The 16,208-nt window shown below is 38.2% G+C and overlaps 1 long non-coding RNA gene across 2 annotated transcripts; it reads left to right on the top strand.

Moving 5' to 3' along the window:
* Positions 1-3,029: 3,029 nt before the first annotated feature.
* On the top strand, positions 3,030-15,325 carry LOC130735380 (uncharacterized). 2 transcript variants are annotated; one of them, XR_009018424.1, is made up of 3 exons: positions 3,030-3,566; positions 4,221-4,338; positions 15,064-15,325. It is a non-coding gene; the product is annotated as an uncharacterized LOC130735380 (long non-coding RNA). The 2 variants fall into 2 exon arrangements; XR_009018425.1 differs by lacking the exon at positions 15,064-15,325 and adding an exon at positions 7,762-8,087.
* Positions 15,326-16,208: the final 883 nt, after the last annotated feature.

Below are 16,208 nucleotides of genomic sequence, written 5' to 3'. Positions count from 1 at the left end.
CTAGAAGTATGAATCCTTCATCATGGAACCTAACGAGTCCATTGAGGATATGTTTTCCAGATTTCAGTTGCTTGTAGCTGGAATAAGACCTCTCAACAAAAGCTACAATACAAAAGATCATGTCATAAGGGTTATCAGAAGTCTTCTTGAAAGCCGGTTGCCATTAGTGACTTCAATAACACTTACAAGAGATGTTGAGCATATGAGTCTAGAAGAACTCATCAGCATACTGAAATGTCATGAATTGAAGCGTTCAGAAATGCAGGATCTGAGGAAGAAGTCTATAGCTTTGAAATCCAAATCTGAGAAGTCAAAAGCTCTCCAAGCTGAAGCAGAAGAATCTGATGAAGTATCAGAAGATTCTGATGAAGATGAGCTGACTCTGATCTCCAAAAGACTCAACCGCATTTGGAAGCACAGGCAGAGCAAATTCAAAGGCTCTGGAAAGGCCAAAGGAAAGTTTGAATCCTCATCAGGCCAGAAGAAGTCCTCAGTCAAGGAAGTCACGTGTTTCAAATGCAAAGAATCAGGACACTACAAGAGTGACTGTCCAAAGCTGAAAAAGGATAAGAAGCCAAAGAAGCACTTCAAAACAAAGAAAAGTATGATGGTGACTTTTGATGAGTCAGAGTCAGAGGATGTTGACTCTGATCGTGAAGTTCAAGGACTCATGGCTATTTTCAAAGACAAAGAAGCAGAGTCAAAAGATGCAACTAACTCTGACTCAGCATCAGAAGAAGATCCTAACTCAGACGATGAAAATGAGGTATTCGCTTCTTTCTCAACCTCTGAACTAAAACATGCTTTGTCTGATATTATAGATAAGTATAACTCCTTATTGACTAAGCATAAAAAGTTGAAAAAGGATTTCTCTGCTGCTTCTAAGACTCCTTTTGAACATGAGAAAATTATTTCTGAATTAAAAAATAATAATCATACTTTAGTGAATTCCAACTCTGTGCTTAAGAATCAGATTGCTAAGTTAGAAGATGTAGTTGCTTGTGATGCCTTTGATAGTAAGAATGAATCTAAATATGAAAAATCATTTCAAAGATTCCTGGCTAAAAGCGTAGATAGAAGCTTAATGGCTTCGATGATCTATAGCGTAAGCAGAAATGGAATGCATGACATTGGCTATTCTAGACCCAATAGAAATGAGCCTCCTATGCCTAAGGCTAAATCCTTGTATGAATGTTTTGTACCCTTTGGTACTATATTGCCTGAACCATTACTTGTTAAAGTGTCTAACCCCCCTCTCAAAAAGGGAACTTTCTCCATGTCTAAATATCATGCCAAAATTCCATTACACTATCATGTTGAGAAACCCAAGGTGATCAGAACCTCTGAGGTAACTAACAAGAGAGGACCCAGAAAGTGGGTACCTAAGGATAAGATTATCTATGTTGCAGATATCCTTGATAGCTCCACTGAAACACCAATCATGGTATCTGGACAGTGGATGCTCGCGTCACATGACGGGAGAAAGGCGTATGTTCCAAGAGCTAAAACTTAAGCCTGGAGGCGAAGTTGGCTTTGGTGGCAATGAGAAGGGTAAAATTGTTGGTACTGGTACTATTTGTGTTGATAGTAGTCCATGCATTGATAATGTTTTATTGGTAGACGGCTTAACTCACAACTTATTGTCTATAAGTCAATTAGCTGACAAGGGTTATGATGTTATTTTCAATCAAAAGTCTTGCAGGGCTGTAAGTCAGATCGATGGCTCTGTTCTGTTTAACAGCAAGAGGAAGAACAACATTTATAAGATCAGATTATCTGAGTTGGAATCTCAGAATGTGAAGTGCCTTCTTTCTGTTAATGAGGAGCAATGGGTATGGCATAGACGGTTAGGGCATGCCAGCATGAGAAAGATTTCTCAGCTAAGTAAGCTCAACCTTGTCAGGGGCTTACCCGCTCTGAAGTTCTCTTCAGATGCTCTCTAAGAAGCATGTCAGAAAGGAAAATTCACAAAAGTCTCTTTCAAGGCAAAGAATGTTGTCTCATTGTTGACGACTATAGCCGCTGGACATGGGTAAAATTTCTATCCCGCAAGGATGAGTCTCATTCTGTGTTCTCTACCTTCATAGCCCAAGTGCAAAACGAGAAGGCTTGTAGGATTGTGCGTGTCAGAAGTGACCATGGTGGGGAGTTTGAGAATGACAAGTTTGAGTGTCTGTTTGATTCCTATAGAATTGCACATGATTTCTCTTGTCCTAGAACTCCACAACAAAATGGTGTTGTTGAGAGGAAGAACATAACTCTTCAGGAGATGGCTAGAACCATGCTCCAAGAAACTGGCATGGCAAAGTACTTTTGGGCAAGGCAGTAAACACAACATGTTATATTCAGAACAGAATCTCTGTGAGACCAATTCTGAATAAGACTCCTTATGAATTGTGGAAGAATATAAAACCCAACATTTCTTATTTTCATCCTTTTGGTTGTGTTTGCTATGTTCTAAACACTAAGGATAGATTGCATAAGTTTGATGCTAAGTCTTCTAAATGTCTATTACTTGGTTACTCTGATCGATCTAAAGGTTTCAGATTTTATAATACTGATGCTAAAACTATTGAAGAATCTATTCATGTTAGATTTGATGATAAGTTTGACTCTGATCAGTCAAAGCTAGTTGAAAAGTTTGCAGATTTAAGTATAAATGTTCCTGACAAAGGCAAAGCTCCAGAGCAAGCTGAGCCAGAGGAAGATGAACCAGAAGAAGATGGTCCCTCTGATTCACAACCTCAGAAGAAGAGCAGAATCACTGCGTCTCATCCTAAGGAATTGATTCTGGGTAACAAAGATGAACCGGTCAGAACCAGATCAGCCTTCAGACCCTCTGAAGAGACTTTGCTCAGTCTGAAAGGATTGGTGTCCTTAATTGAACCCAAGTCAATTGATGAAGCTCTTCAAGACAAGGACTTACAAGAACACACACTCACGTATACAACCATAGAAAAAGAAGGAAAATAAAATTAAACAAAGGATGAAACTGATCATGGCGTTGGTGAAATAAGGGGATGGCATAGCCTGCAATTTTTCACAGCAGAGGATAAAATTGCACTGCTACTAACCTATGTCAAACTCACCATCATAGGAGTGAGCTGTTGGGAAAAAGATATAAAAGAAAGAAGAGGAGAGGTGTTGCACGTGATGGAGAAGTCAGGGCCGCAATTGTGGAATTTTCATGGGACACTTATGGGCTTCCTGCAAAGGACAAGTGCTGCAAGCATAAGCCATCAACAACAGCATGATTCAGCTGCTTCAATGACTTTCCTATGGCTATAAAAAGGAGATGGAAAGCCGTGAACAATCATCAAGTTTCACTCTCTTTTCGCTCTTCATTCTCGGCTATCTCTCATTTTTCCACCACCACAATCCTCACTTCCTTTCTTGTCTGAACCTGTTTTGTGAGCTCCATGAGCATAGTTTGGAGCACCACCATGGGAAGGAGGAAGTGACAGCCGCGAGCTCTCTCCCCCTCCCCTGTTTTCCGATTACCTTTCCCGCCGCAAGAACCGCCGTGAACTTCATCTTCGCCGAAAAATTTCCAGAACTTGATTTTGGTAAGTCTCGACTTTCTATACTTGTTTCTAGCCTCATATCACTAAGGTTCTGAAGAAAATAATGTCCATTCTTTTCTCTTGGCTGAACCTTCCATTTTGGGAGTTAGGGGCAGCTTGAAGTTTTATTCTGGAACCTTGTGATTATCACGATTTTAGACAGGGGCATGGGTTAAAAAAAATTGTTTTAGTGAAGCTTAAGGTGGAATCTTGCACTGTGGATAGAAGAATGAATTTATTTCCTCCTAATTGCACCTAGTTAGAACTTTATACGTGAGACTTGGGAATTTGGTACCAACTTGGAATTCATTTCAGGATTCTAAATGCCGATCTCTTAGCAGGAAAATAGGGTCAATGTTTTCTTGTTAATGGGTTTAGAAATTTCGGGACTTATTTATGATTAAGTTATTTTTGGGAGCTGAAAAGGTTTTATTAAAAGTTTGGGGATTTATTTTTGAAAATGTGTTTTTAAAGATGAAAATTATAGTGCTTGGATGTTGGTGGACTTGTTTCAAAATGTGTTCTTGGGGGGAAGAAAATTGAATTTCAAAGAAAAGTTTTATTATATGTGTGTGATGCTTGATTGTTAAGGTATGCCTTAGACCCTAAGTTAGGAAGTTAACTTAGGTAGTGACTAAATCAAATGTACTTATGAAGGATACGAAGTGTGAGAATGCGGTCATGTTGGAGCTAAGGAATGAAAGGAAAGCGAGCCGGTACGAGGAGCGATGGCGTGATTGATCGAAGTCGCAACTTAGGAAAGAAAGTGTCTAAGGTGAGGGCACTTCGCTTCGGCTATTATATTGTTTGAAAATATGTGTTTTATGCTTGTTGTGATATGCTAAACGCTGACATGTCGGCGATGTTAATTGAATGTTGATTGATTGCTGATATAATGTGTTCTCTGAACATGATAATTGTGACGTTGATATGACTTAATTATGGAGATAAAATACATATATATGCTATGATCATTGAACATATGTTGTGACTCATTAATATGGACTATGATTGGAGCGATGTCAAAAGCGTTGAGATAATTAGAGGAGGGTCTGAACTACTGTTGCTGATACGGATCGAGACCTTGGTTACCTTGGGGTGATTGGGATCTTTTGGAAATGATAAACTTTTGGAAAATAACATAAGATTTAAGTTTCAAAGAAAGACTTCATAATGCATCTAAGTCAAAGCGATAACATTTTCATAATCTAAAGAGAACCTTTTTGGAAATGGGAGCGGTCGACGATCCAAGAACGGTTAAGCATTTGATTCTGAAATACAAACATCTAGTAGGGTGGACCGTCGTGACTGGTGGGTCCCGAAAGTGCAGAAGACACTTGTTGCTCATGAGAGTAACTGAATCATGATACCTTCGCGTGTGGTTAGAGACTGAGATTGTTGGTTAGAGACTTATCGTGGGAAGACGATTCGTTGTTTGACTAATCATAATGCATCCATGCATTCATAGTTGAAGAAGTGCCGAGTGTACTTCAAGGTATAGCAAGCAAAAATGGTTAAACCATGAGGTTTAGGACCGTCTTGACTATGGCCAAGGAGAGTAAGCGACACTCGAGCAGAAATGGTTTAACATGAGACATGAGTTAGGACCGCTCGAGGTGCCCAGCCTAAGTGGCAAAACAACATGCGACAGAGTGTTAGCCAACCCAGATTGTGGAGCTGAGTGCAGCAGTGCATTGACAGTGGGTCAACCCCAATCACGGAGTGGCGTTTTGTCCCGTGAATCCCGAGTGGATTTGGTATTTTCCGGATGTGTCGCATGCATTGCACGAGCACACCATGCATTGACTTGCACCTCTTTATGATGATAAGGTTTAATAATAATATGATCTGTTATAGGACATGATATAATTTATATTGCCATAAATTATTATTCACGTTTTCTATATATATATATATATATATATATATATATATACACACAAGGGTGGTGAAGATCATCAATCAACCTTATCTCCAACGTATTCTTCTCTAGAAACCCCTGGAGAAACTTCTGATTTCATTGGAGCTATCACTACTGAATTTGTCATTAACAAAGAAAGCATCCGAGCAGACTTTTACTCTGATCGGTGGACTGAGCAAAGAAAATGGTTCTTTGCAAACTACCAAGTAAAAAGGAGAAAGAGAATCCAAGATAAATTCTATGGATTCCTTGAACTCACCCAACAAAACATCTTCTTCTTTGACTGGTTTCAGACGTACACCATTAAGAAGAAAATATATATATATATATATATATATATATATATATATATATATATATCGTTTTGATGTCATATGATTTGGGATATGGCCTTATATGAAATAGTTGATTTGTTATGAGTGTTGAGAGGGTTGTCATGGGTGACCCTCATACTTTACGTAATCCACGTGATCGATAGATCTACGTGAGTAAGCGTGAAACGTATAAATATGTGATGGTGTGTATATTGTGTGACCTAATATTATATATATATATATATATATATATATATATATATATATATACCTATATTCTGGAAGTTGATCCTCGCACGCCATTGTATGTATTGTTTGTGTTTGGGCGGCCGGCGACTGCCAGGTGATGGACGACGGCAAGATCAAGTACCATGCTTTTGGGGAAGTCCCAGTGGTGCTGCTGATGAGGAGGATCCATGGTGATGTGATAAGGTGTCATGCCTTTGTATCAGCTCGGTGAAGCATACTGTAAGTCGTTTGTGGGATTGACTACATGTCTGCTATTGTCAGAACCCTGTTGCAGATCTTATCCGAGATCGATTGTTCGACTGTCGAGGAAAATCCTTCGGAGGATGAGTAGAGTATTGTGTAAGGCTTGAGCCTTTGGGTTGAAAGCTTACCATTGTTGGTTGAAGCTTGTATAATGATCCTATGAGTTTGTATTATTTTGGCTTTTAGAGGAAGGGTAGGTTCCGATGTTTTGCTATTTTGTGTTCTACCCAGTGTGGAGATCACAAGGAGCTTGTCGGGCATAAGAAGTCTTTTGATTTTTCTTTTGAAAACTTGTTGTATGCATATTTATGGATATAATGATATCTATTATTGGGTAATTACTATGCATTATCTAGAGCATGTTATGGAAAAAAAATATACTTGCATTTTTTGAACTTTGAAAGTTTAGTCGGCATATTTAGTTTTTTTGAAAAGGTTACTAAGGTGACCCTCGAAAATTGGGGCGTTACATAGATGGCAACGGTGCCGGAGCGAAAGTACGCCGGAAGTTCGCTCAAAGAAATATGAGGAAGAGGGTGGAGTTTGGAAAGTGAGAAATGATGGAGGAACATGGTTTTTATAGGCATAGGGTGACGGTTGGCATGAAGCACATGGTGGTTGCGTGGAGTTAGTGGGAAAGCGTGATTCATGATTCATGATTACATTGGAAATAGCAGACGACGCATTAATGGGAATGAAAGCGCGTGATTGGTGCAGAGACCTTCTGGCTTCAATGCTGAAGTGACGTATGATGGATTTGAAAGGACTGTGGATTTGAAAAGACAGCGTCCATTTTAAGTCGTTGATCGCCACAACCGTCGATCCGGTTTCCCCGGACGTCTCCAGATTCGCTTTCTCGTGCTCGCCTCTAGCCGCTAGTACACTTGTGCACTTGTGGACTTGTATTGGAAACCTACGATTGAAATGATAAATGCATGTTTTAGAGCTAAGTTAAGCTTAGCAGACTGTTTAATTCTTTAAGACACGCTCGACTTTTGTGGCTCAAGCTTGGTGTCTTGTGGACTTCTGGACCGGGCGAGCCTCTATAGGGGCAATGCTTTAGGGTTGTCCGCCCATTGGCGGGTCACTTGGCCTATAAACTGGGCCTATAAACGCGGCCCAACTTGCCCATTAGGAGTAGGCTAGCGCACGGGGCCCACACCCCCACACCTATAAATAGGTGGCAGTTATCAATTGTAATAGGCTTTTGGCTCATTTCTTAATATACATGCAATTCAGCTACTCTCTCTCTCTAAAAATTCTCTCTCTAAAAATTTCCTCTCTTTCTAGTGCATTCACACGATACTCTAGGTACTACCCTACCTCTCAATGTTCTAACCAGGAACAAGAAGAAAAAGAACCTTAGATTGTTCGAGAGATAAAAGAAAACACTTTATGATCGCTTTAGGAAAAAAAATTCATTGTTGAATGAGATCAAGTTTTCTAATCTCCATCCTCTGTGTTGTCGCAGGGTTGCTGCAAAAAGAGGGCAAGAAACCAACATGGTGAGGTTGGAGCAGGACGTGTTGTTCCAGTCTTCCTCTTCAATTTTCTGTTTAAAATTATGTTGTTTGGGATTTTTTTTTTGTCAAGAATTGTATTTGGGATTATACTTGGATTAATTTGGTTTGTGTTAATTAGAGTTGAAATTGAGTTAATTTAAATGAAAAAAAATTAACACCTAGCCTCATTAATCCCATGTGGCCATGCGGCATGGGCCATCGGAACTTCAGCGTTGACCTAGAGCTATGGAGGGACCAAAACCAAACCTTTTGACGAAGGTAAGGGACTAAATGCCACATTTACTTCGACGAGGGATCAATGTCAAACATATAGTAAAGGTTAGGGACCAAAAACTTATTTAAGCCTAAATTTTAATTGCCCTTCAAATTTTGGTACAAAGTTTTTGTCATTGCTAAGTTTATTTTTTGATAAAGGCTTAATAGCAGTTTTGGTCCCTTACTTATTACGATTTGACAGTTATAGTTCCTCAAAAAATTTATTAGCCTACAATGTCCCTCAAATTTACTAACTGTTGTAGTTTTGGTTTTTCATCAACTTTTATCAAATATTTAACAGTTTTAAATTAAAAATAAGACTTAAATAACTTTTTTCTGTTTTTTGATTAACAATTTTATGGTTTCTGGTTTTTTTAATTGATTTTTTGATTAAAAATTCGTTAAATATTGGATGGAAATTGAAGGAAAACCAAAACTGCAACAATTAGTAAACGTGAGGGACGTTGTATGCTAATAATTTCCAAGAGGGACCAGAACTGTCAAATCGTGATAAGTGAAGGACCACAATTACTATTAAGCCTTTGATAAGAGAAGAAAGAGACTACGATAACTTCACAAAGTCTTAGGCCTAATGTTTTTACATAAACTTGGAAAATATTTTCTAAAAATTTCCATTCATAAACTTGTTTTTGAAGATGACTAAAATGGAAAGTTATGAGAGTGAACAAAATCAAAACGATAGCAACACTTGGAATTTCGAAGTCCTGGCTCTTTTTATCCCTTTGGATAACCATTCACTAATGACTCTTAGCCATTTCTTAACAACGTGTTCGAAACATGTTAGGAGATGTGACACAGGTCACTTAGCAGCTCTTAGCTCGCTGAAAAGTATGGCCCCTATCCAACATATAGTTGGTGGGACCGGCCCCTGTTTGGAGGTGTGATCAAACGTCACACATAGCGGCTCTTAGCTCGCTGAACAATGCGGCCTCTATCCAACATGTAGTTGGCAAAACCGGGCTTGTAGAGCTTCGTTTTCCCTTTGCATTTAGTCAAGTGTGTCCAAGATATCTTGCAGAGCAGGATTTGGACCCATGACCTCCGCCATGCACGGTTGTTCGTGGTGTCCCGCTACAAATCTCGCTGCGACCGCCGCTCTGGTAAAATCAGCCAGTTCTCACTCTGGTGGGACTAATGGGTGTTGTCGTCTACCCCACGGTGGGCGCACAAAAGTGTTCTTACACGGCCAGGAGCTTCGCCGATTACGGTTTTATGGTCCTAGGGTTCCGAGCCACAGACACAATAAATGTATGAAGAAATGAGAACCTATTTCATTCATTGAAGTTTAGCCTTTCATAGTGGAGCTATTACATTTTACCTAATTTATTACACATGGGTCTCATCTATCGACCATTAGGCCTTGGTGTCGACCCAAACGCCTAAGCCTGTCTTGATACTTGTGAGGTCCTCCGACGACTCGTCTCGCTCAGCAACGTCTCTGCATTAAGGTCTCGCCAGTAGCTTGCAGGGCGAGACCAATCCACATGCCCGCAAGATGTCGAACCCTTTATAGAAAGGGTGAAGCGCATCTTTATTGCAATTGTAGTTCCGCTCTGTAACACCCCGATTTCCGGGTGTCACTTAGTAACTTGAAAATAAAATGAAGCAGAAAATGCAGGTATATTTTTTTCGTTTTCTTTTAGAATAAATAATATTTTAAACTAGAGTCTCAACCCCAAAATGCGATAAACATAAACTAATATACAGTACTATTACAGTCCTGCTGTAACTAAAAGCATCGTCACGAGTATCCTCAAGTGACGGCAAGGTTTACAAGTTTTCAGAAAGCATAATTAGTTCGAAGTATTATACAAGTGACAGAAGGGAATAGTCAGCCTCATATGGCCTCCTCTAGACCTCTACAACCGACTACTCCATGTGATTCCCAACTACGGAGAACCACACGACAGTAACGTGTCGGGGACCTACCCTGCCCCAAAATATGAATGACGAATCAGAGCTATGACAGTAACAACCAACTCAAAAGACTCTAACCACCCATATCCCACACTACTATCATCGACCCTCCCTCGATCCGGCATGAAGTCTGGGTCCTCGTCGAAAGCTTCAGTAATAGTCATTTCGCTCCGGGTCTTTCCCGCACAACGAATCATCACGAACCGGCTGACGGACGCCTGGCAGCAGGCCGACCGCCCAAACACAAACATACAAACAAAGCCAAGGCGCTAGGGTCAACTTACAGAATACAATAGATATACAATCAACATGCGATAAAGGGGGTATATATGTATGTTGTATATATACATATAAGTTATGTATTGCCTACCCTAAGGTATATACATAGCATGTTATCAAATCTCTTACACAATTCAATCATCAAAACAGATAACGATGTTTATCAACATCAAATCATCGGATCTCAACAACTATAGTTAGAGTGCATGATATGTCATGCAGCGTCAATCATAATAAGATGCATTGTGTGCCAATGCAGCATATGCTAACACAAATCCGAATAACGTCACTCTGCTTGGCGACGGGACAAACCAACGGTATTGCCACTTAAAGGCTGGGCACCTCGAGACGGTCGTAACACTAGCCTCGTGTTTAACCATTTCTGCTAGGGCGTCGCTTATCACCTTTGGCTATAGTCAAGACGATCCAACTCTACACGGTTCGACCATTTCTGCTTGCTATGCCGGACCTCAACAGGAGCGATACAACTCTACACGGATGATCGTTACATCCTGTTGTGCCAGGTATAGTCAGGACCGATTCAACTTTACACGGCTGATCGTTGCTTTCTGCTATACCGAAGTACTCCACTTGGCACTTCATCGTGGGTATGCATGCGTGCAATATAATTAGCAAAACAATGATTCGTCCTCACAGGTAAAAATTGGTTCATTGACCAGAGGCTTCTGCAACGAGAAACCTAGGCTATAGTCAAGTCGGTTGTGACCCTACGGGTTTAACCATCCTGCTTGCTACGCCAGACATCAACAGGAACGATACAACTCTACGCGGCTGACCGTCACTTCCTGTTGTGCCAAGAGTACTCTACTAGGTACCTTACTAACTCCCAGACCCTTGGCTAAAGCACGTCTTCAAATTCTTTCCCATAAAATGAGTTCCCTTAAAAATAGTTCTCTTATTAGGTAAAATGGTCCATCGTAAGTTAGTCCATTATGTCTTTAATTCCCAAGTTCAGTTTTCATTTCCAACACCTTTCAAAATAAAGTTCCCAAAGCTAGGATCACCGACCCATCCCCGTTTTCCAAACTCACTTTCATTCCTAAGCCTTTTCCGTTGAATCATCGTCATTAATTCAACTCATTATATTCTTAATAAATATATTATGGATTTATTTACATAAAACAAATTATGATTATTGTTGGTCCAAAACTCTATAAGTTCAAAGTTCCCATCAAACCCAAACAACTCCCCGAGGAAAACACTAGATCCCCTAAAACAATGAAGGTTCGAACCTTGGTTCGACCTAACAAACATTCCCAAAACAAACCCGTCATTGTCATGACGAAGGTAAGTGTATTCTACACTCCAAAAGTGGCATCAAAATGCACGAATATAGTCAGCACAATTTAATCATAAACGCAAATACATCAAGCTCTATCGAGCGATGAATCAATATGGCAGTGTTGTAAACATAACCTTTTCATATCCACTAGAAAGTGATAAGACAGAAACCAGTAAACGGCCGAAGCCTCTCAGAAAACGGAGACACACGTCTCATATAAGTTCACTCGGCCGAAGCCTCCCGAAATCATTTTCTCAGTTCCAAGCAATAATCAAATCAAGCAATATTCGATATCAACACAATAACCAAGTCGAATTAATCGACGCCTAGTGACATTAGCTAGCAAGTAAGTTGCCCTAACCTCGAGTTGCTCCGGTCTCGTGGTATAGGTTCCCTTCACACAATTGCCCTGACAAACCCAAAGTTCCTTCAACTGAATCTCGGAGAAAACAAAGCAGAAATCCAAACAAAATCGATTAGCTCGATCACAATACAACTCATTAACGATAGACAAAGCATCGAAGCTTCAGAATACAACAATCGAGTACGAAAGGACAAGTCTTCGCAAACGAAAAACTCCCCCCCCCCCACACAAACATGCTCTCGGCCATAAGAGGAAAAAGGCTCCGGCTGTTTTTCTTCGATCTAATTTAATTACAAGGTAGTTTTGGGGTAAAAATACGGTAAAGAAACTGTCGGAAAAATTTTAGAACAACCGGGTCAAAATACGGCTATTCAGGGGCGATTTAGTCCAAAATAAAAGCTCAAAAACTCAAAGTTAAAACTTCGAAAAACAAATTTGATAGCGATGTTCTTAACGACATTTGTAGTAACTAATCCTAAAGGCACTAAGTCGGATTACGACTTTTCGACATTAAAGTTTCGATATGTGATATGTGCACAAAAGGATTTTTATACCGTTTTTCATATCTTTGACAACTCGATCGAAATCGGCGAACAACGGCGAGTGTTCTAGGTTGTTGGGCAAGTATAGAAGATATCCCAACAGAAAAATCAGGAAAAACGGATAGTTTTACGAAAAGCTCGAAACTTTGAGCACAGAAAGAGATATAGAAACGCAGTAGAAACAATGATCAGAGGTAAGAATCAAGCTAGTAACCTCGATACCTTGAAGTAGGGATAAACAGCTCGAAGATCGGTCGAGTTTCGGCGAAAATCTCCTCTCCTCCTTTCTCTCCTCAACTCGCGGCCACAAATGGGAAGAATGGGAGATATTTTGATTTTTCTACTATTTATAGGAAGGTGAAATCGCAGGAAAATGAAAATTTCGCGATTCCGATTTTTGCAGCACGTTCATCGGTGAATTCTAAGCGAGATTCTAGTGACAGAATTCCAGAACTCAAAATAAATCTCTGGAATTAGGGAAAAACGATCTCTAAAACCCCAAAAGCGGTGTAAGTTAATCTGTCCCGAAAAACTACTTTTTGCTATGAAGGTCCGACGACAAAATTTCGTTCTGAAGAAAGATTGGAAACATCGAAACAAATCTGGCAACGCGGATAGAAACTTCGTTAAAAGCTCCGAATAGAAAAAGTCCTCATTCAGTGATTGAATTTAGGGTTTTTGAAGTAAAGAAATTAGGGTCGTCGGACATCCGAGAAATGAATACTATCGTGCGTACAGTCCAGGGTTTCGAAATGAAACATTGGTCGAAGGAAAAATAAAGAGAACTTCTTATTTTTCCAAGAATTTGAAATCTCACATAAACGTTGCTTTAAGAGCAGAATTAGCCTATTCTGGACACTCTCGCCGTAAGGCAGGTGTGCAGACGACTCGTACTAACTCCTAAAACGACTATGGTACTATCCTCAAGCAATTCCTGAACTTTCTTCTTCATTAATCTTTCTCAAACGGCGAACTCCTGTCACGCTTACACTGATTCTACGCGTGAGTCGGAAATTAACTAGTTCTGTAAATCCAGGTCTTACACGCTCGAAAACCTTCCCTGGTGACGGGTGCATATATCTGTAGGTAGTCAGTCGGGTCTACATACCCTCAAGACATCGAGTCCCTTGAAATCGAGAGGACTAGTCGTCTCGCTCAGATTCCGTACCCTCATAGGTGACGTCACCCTCGCTTTACAGTTGTCATCCGCTGTTTTCACTTAAGATTCTGTACTAGTTAAGGTTTGATCTAATGTAAAGGTCTAGTCAATTTTAATTTTTTCCTCAAATTATGATTGATAGTTGAAATTTAAATAATATTAAAATTTAATTTTCAAGATGAGAAATTCATTTTTTTTTACAGTTACTATCTAATATAATTTTCAAGTTATAAATATTTTTTAAATCTTATCCTCAATTGTGATTATTACTTAAAGTATAGATTATTAGTTTTTAATTATATTATCATGTCCAATAAATTATAAATTGGACATTTCATTAATTCTAGTATTAATTACACCCTCTATTCCTATTTAACTGTCTAGGAAGAGAAGAAACACACATAATAAGGAGTGCAACTAATTCTGTTACTTTTCATAAAAGTATTATTTGATTGTCTATTTCACCCTTTAAAATATATATTATCTTTCCTCATTTATTGTTCCTGCAATGACATTTCTTGGAAAAACATCATTTAATGCTCTCTTGAAACTCTACGTGGACAGATATATAGGAACAATTTTTTTTCTTCAAAGTGGACAGTTAATAAGGAACGGAAGGAGTATATATTTTGTATGTTATATTACTTATCTTATTAGCTACTGAGTTAATAATTACCTATAATAAAAATAATAATTTTTAGGACATATTTTAAAAACTATTAGTTTTAGTCAAAACTTTCAGAGAAAATTATAAAGTTATTAAACATGTCATTAAATTATTAAATATGACCTTTTTTTTAAGTCAAATTATTAAATATGACCTTAAATACAGTAATTATATTAAAATTTTAAAGTATTATAAATAGTAATATCCTAATATTATAATATAGTATCACATAAATTAAAACAATAATGTCATATTTTAAAAATATTTAAATAACATGTCAAATTTGTTTCTTTCACAAACCAATTTTATACTATTATTATTATTTTTATTATTATCATATTTAATATACCAATATATTATAGTATTATATCTCACATTACCTTAATTTTATAATATTGTGATGTGATATAGTAATATGATTTATTAGTCATAATATACTTTACTTGTCGGAAAAATTAAGATATACCCTTCTTAAAAATAAGTCATGTATTGTATATCCATTATATATATAATGAGAAGACATATGACCATCTATCTTATGAGAAAAGAAATTAAAGTTGAAATCTTCAAAATGGTTGTGCGCATCTATCCGTCTTATGTCATGGTTTTATGTCTTTAGGTAGGAGTAAAATGTTTATCTATTGATTAAAATAAACATTTGAGGTTATATATATATATATATATATATTTGTGTATAAGGAACTTGTGCATATAAATTTTAATTATTTTTTTGCTTTGTGCAGGAATGGCAATCGCCTTTGAAACAAACGTGCTTTTTCCGCATTGCCAAGGGCTTTGCGCAAATACTTTGGATTGTAGCGCGAAATGCTTTAACAAAGGCTATAAGAAAGGAGGAACGTGTTGGCGCATTTTTATTTTTTCGCTATGCTGTTGTAGCAAGTGATAGATCGAGATCTTTTGTGTCTTACAAATAAAAATATATTAAATATTATAATACACTTTGATTTTAGAATAATAATTGAGACATATTTTATGTAATCACACCATCCATCACAAAATTAGGTCGTAAATTGATGCTATTTTAATAAATTATTGAGTACTAGAATGTTGAAACATGTTATATTGTTTTTTAACTGAAACATATCATTTTTGTGTGAACGTGTGAATCATATTTGCGGAACTGCATGTTATCCTAGATGGAGGATTGATTAGTAGAGTGATGAGTGTGGTGCGGTGAATCACCGACACTTAGTTACCTTTATGCTTTCACTCCGGATATAGCTACCCTTCTAGGATGCCAACTTGTTGGCAACCATCTTTGTAAATGAAATCTTTTCTTTTGTCGACGAATTCAAGTTTGAAAGGGAGAATGTATAATGTGCGGGAGTAGAACTTTCTCCTACTTATTACAATCAACCTGAGGTGTGAGTTCTACTTTCAAGTGGTAGGCTTGTAAAGAAAGTGAGCCTTGAGGCCATGATGGGAATGGTACTCCCATGTTCCAATTCAATTGTAATCTTTCGTGCCTAAAGATTTATTCCACCGTCAGCTATTTGCGAGTATTTCTTTGAAGATCAGTCGATGTCTGTTATCGACAATATTCATGCTGACTAGGATTTGGTTGTAGTTTTAAATAACTCGAACTCTTGTGGTCGATTTTACCATTCTATCTATGATCCCTCACTTGTGTGAAAGTCCTTCAGGACATGATTTCTGTTGTGAGACCCAAGTTCTTAAGTTTGGAATAAATCGAATAAGATTCCTTTTCACGATTAATCTGATGTAACGTGAAGGAAAACCTGAACAAGTGTTTATTGAATGGAGTAAATTTATTTGTGAAGGAGAAAGTTCAGGGAAAGGCTTAGGATTGTATCAAAGTCGATAAAAGTTATAGCACGATTAGTATTCGCTTAAACCTAGGTCAAGA

This window comes from Lotus japonicus, chromosome 2 (genome assembly GCF_012489685.1).
Source record: "Lotus japonicus ecotype B-129 chromosome 2, LjGifu_v1.2".
NCBI classification, from domain to species: Eukaryota; Viridiplantae; Streptophyta; class Magnoliopsida; order Fabales; family Fabaceae; genus Lotus; species Lotus japonicus.
The sequence above is the reverse complement of the archived record's forward strand: the minus strand, read 5'-3'. Positions and strand labels throughout refer to the sequence as shown.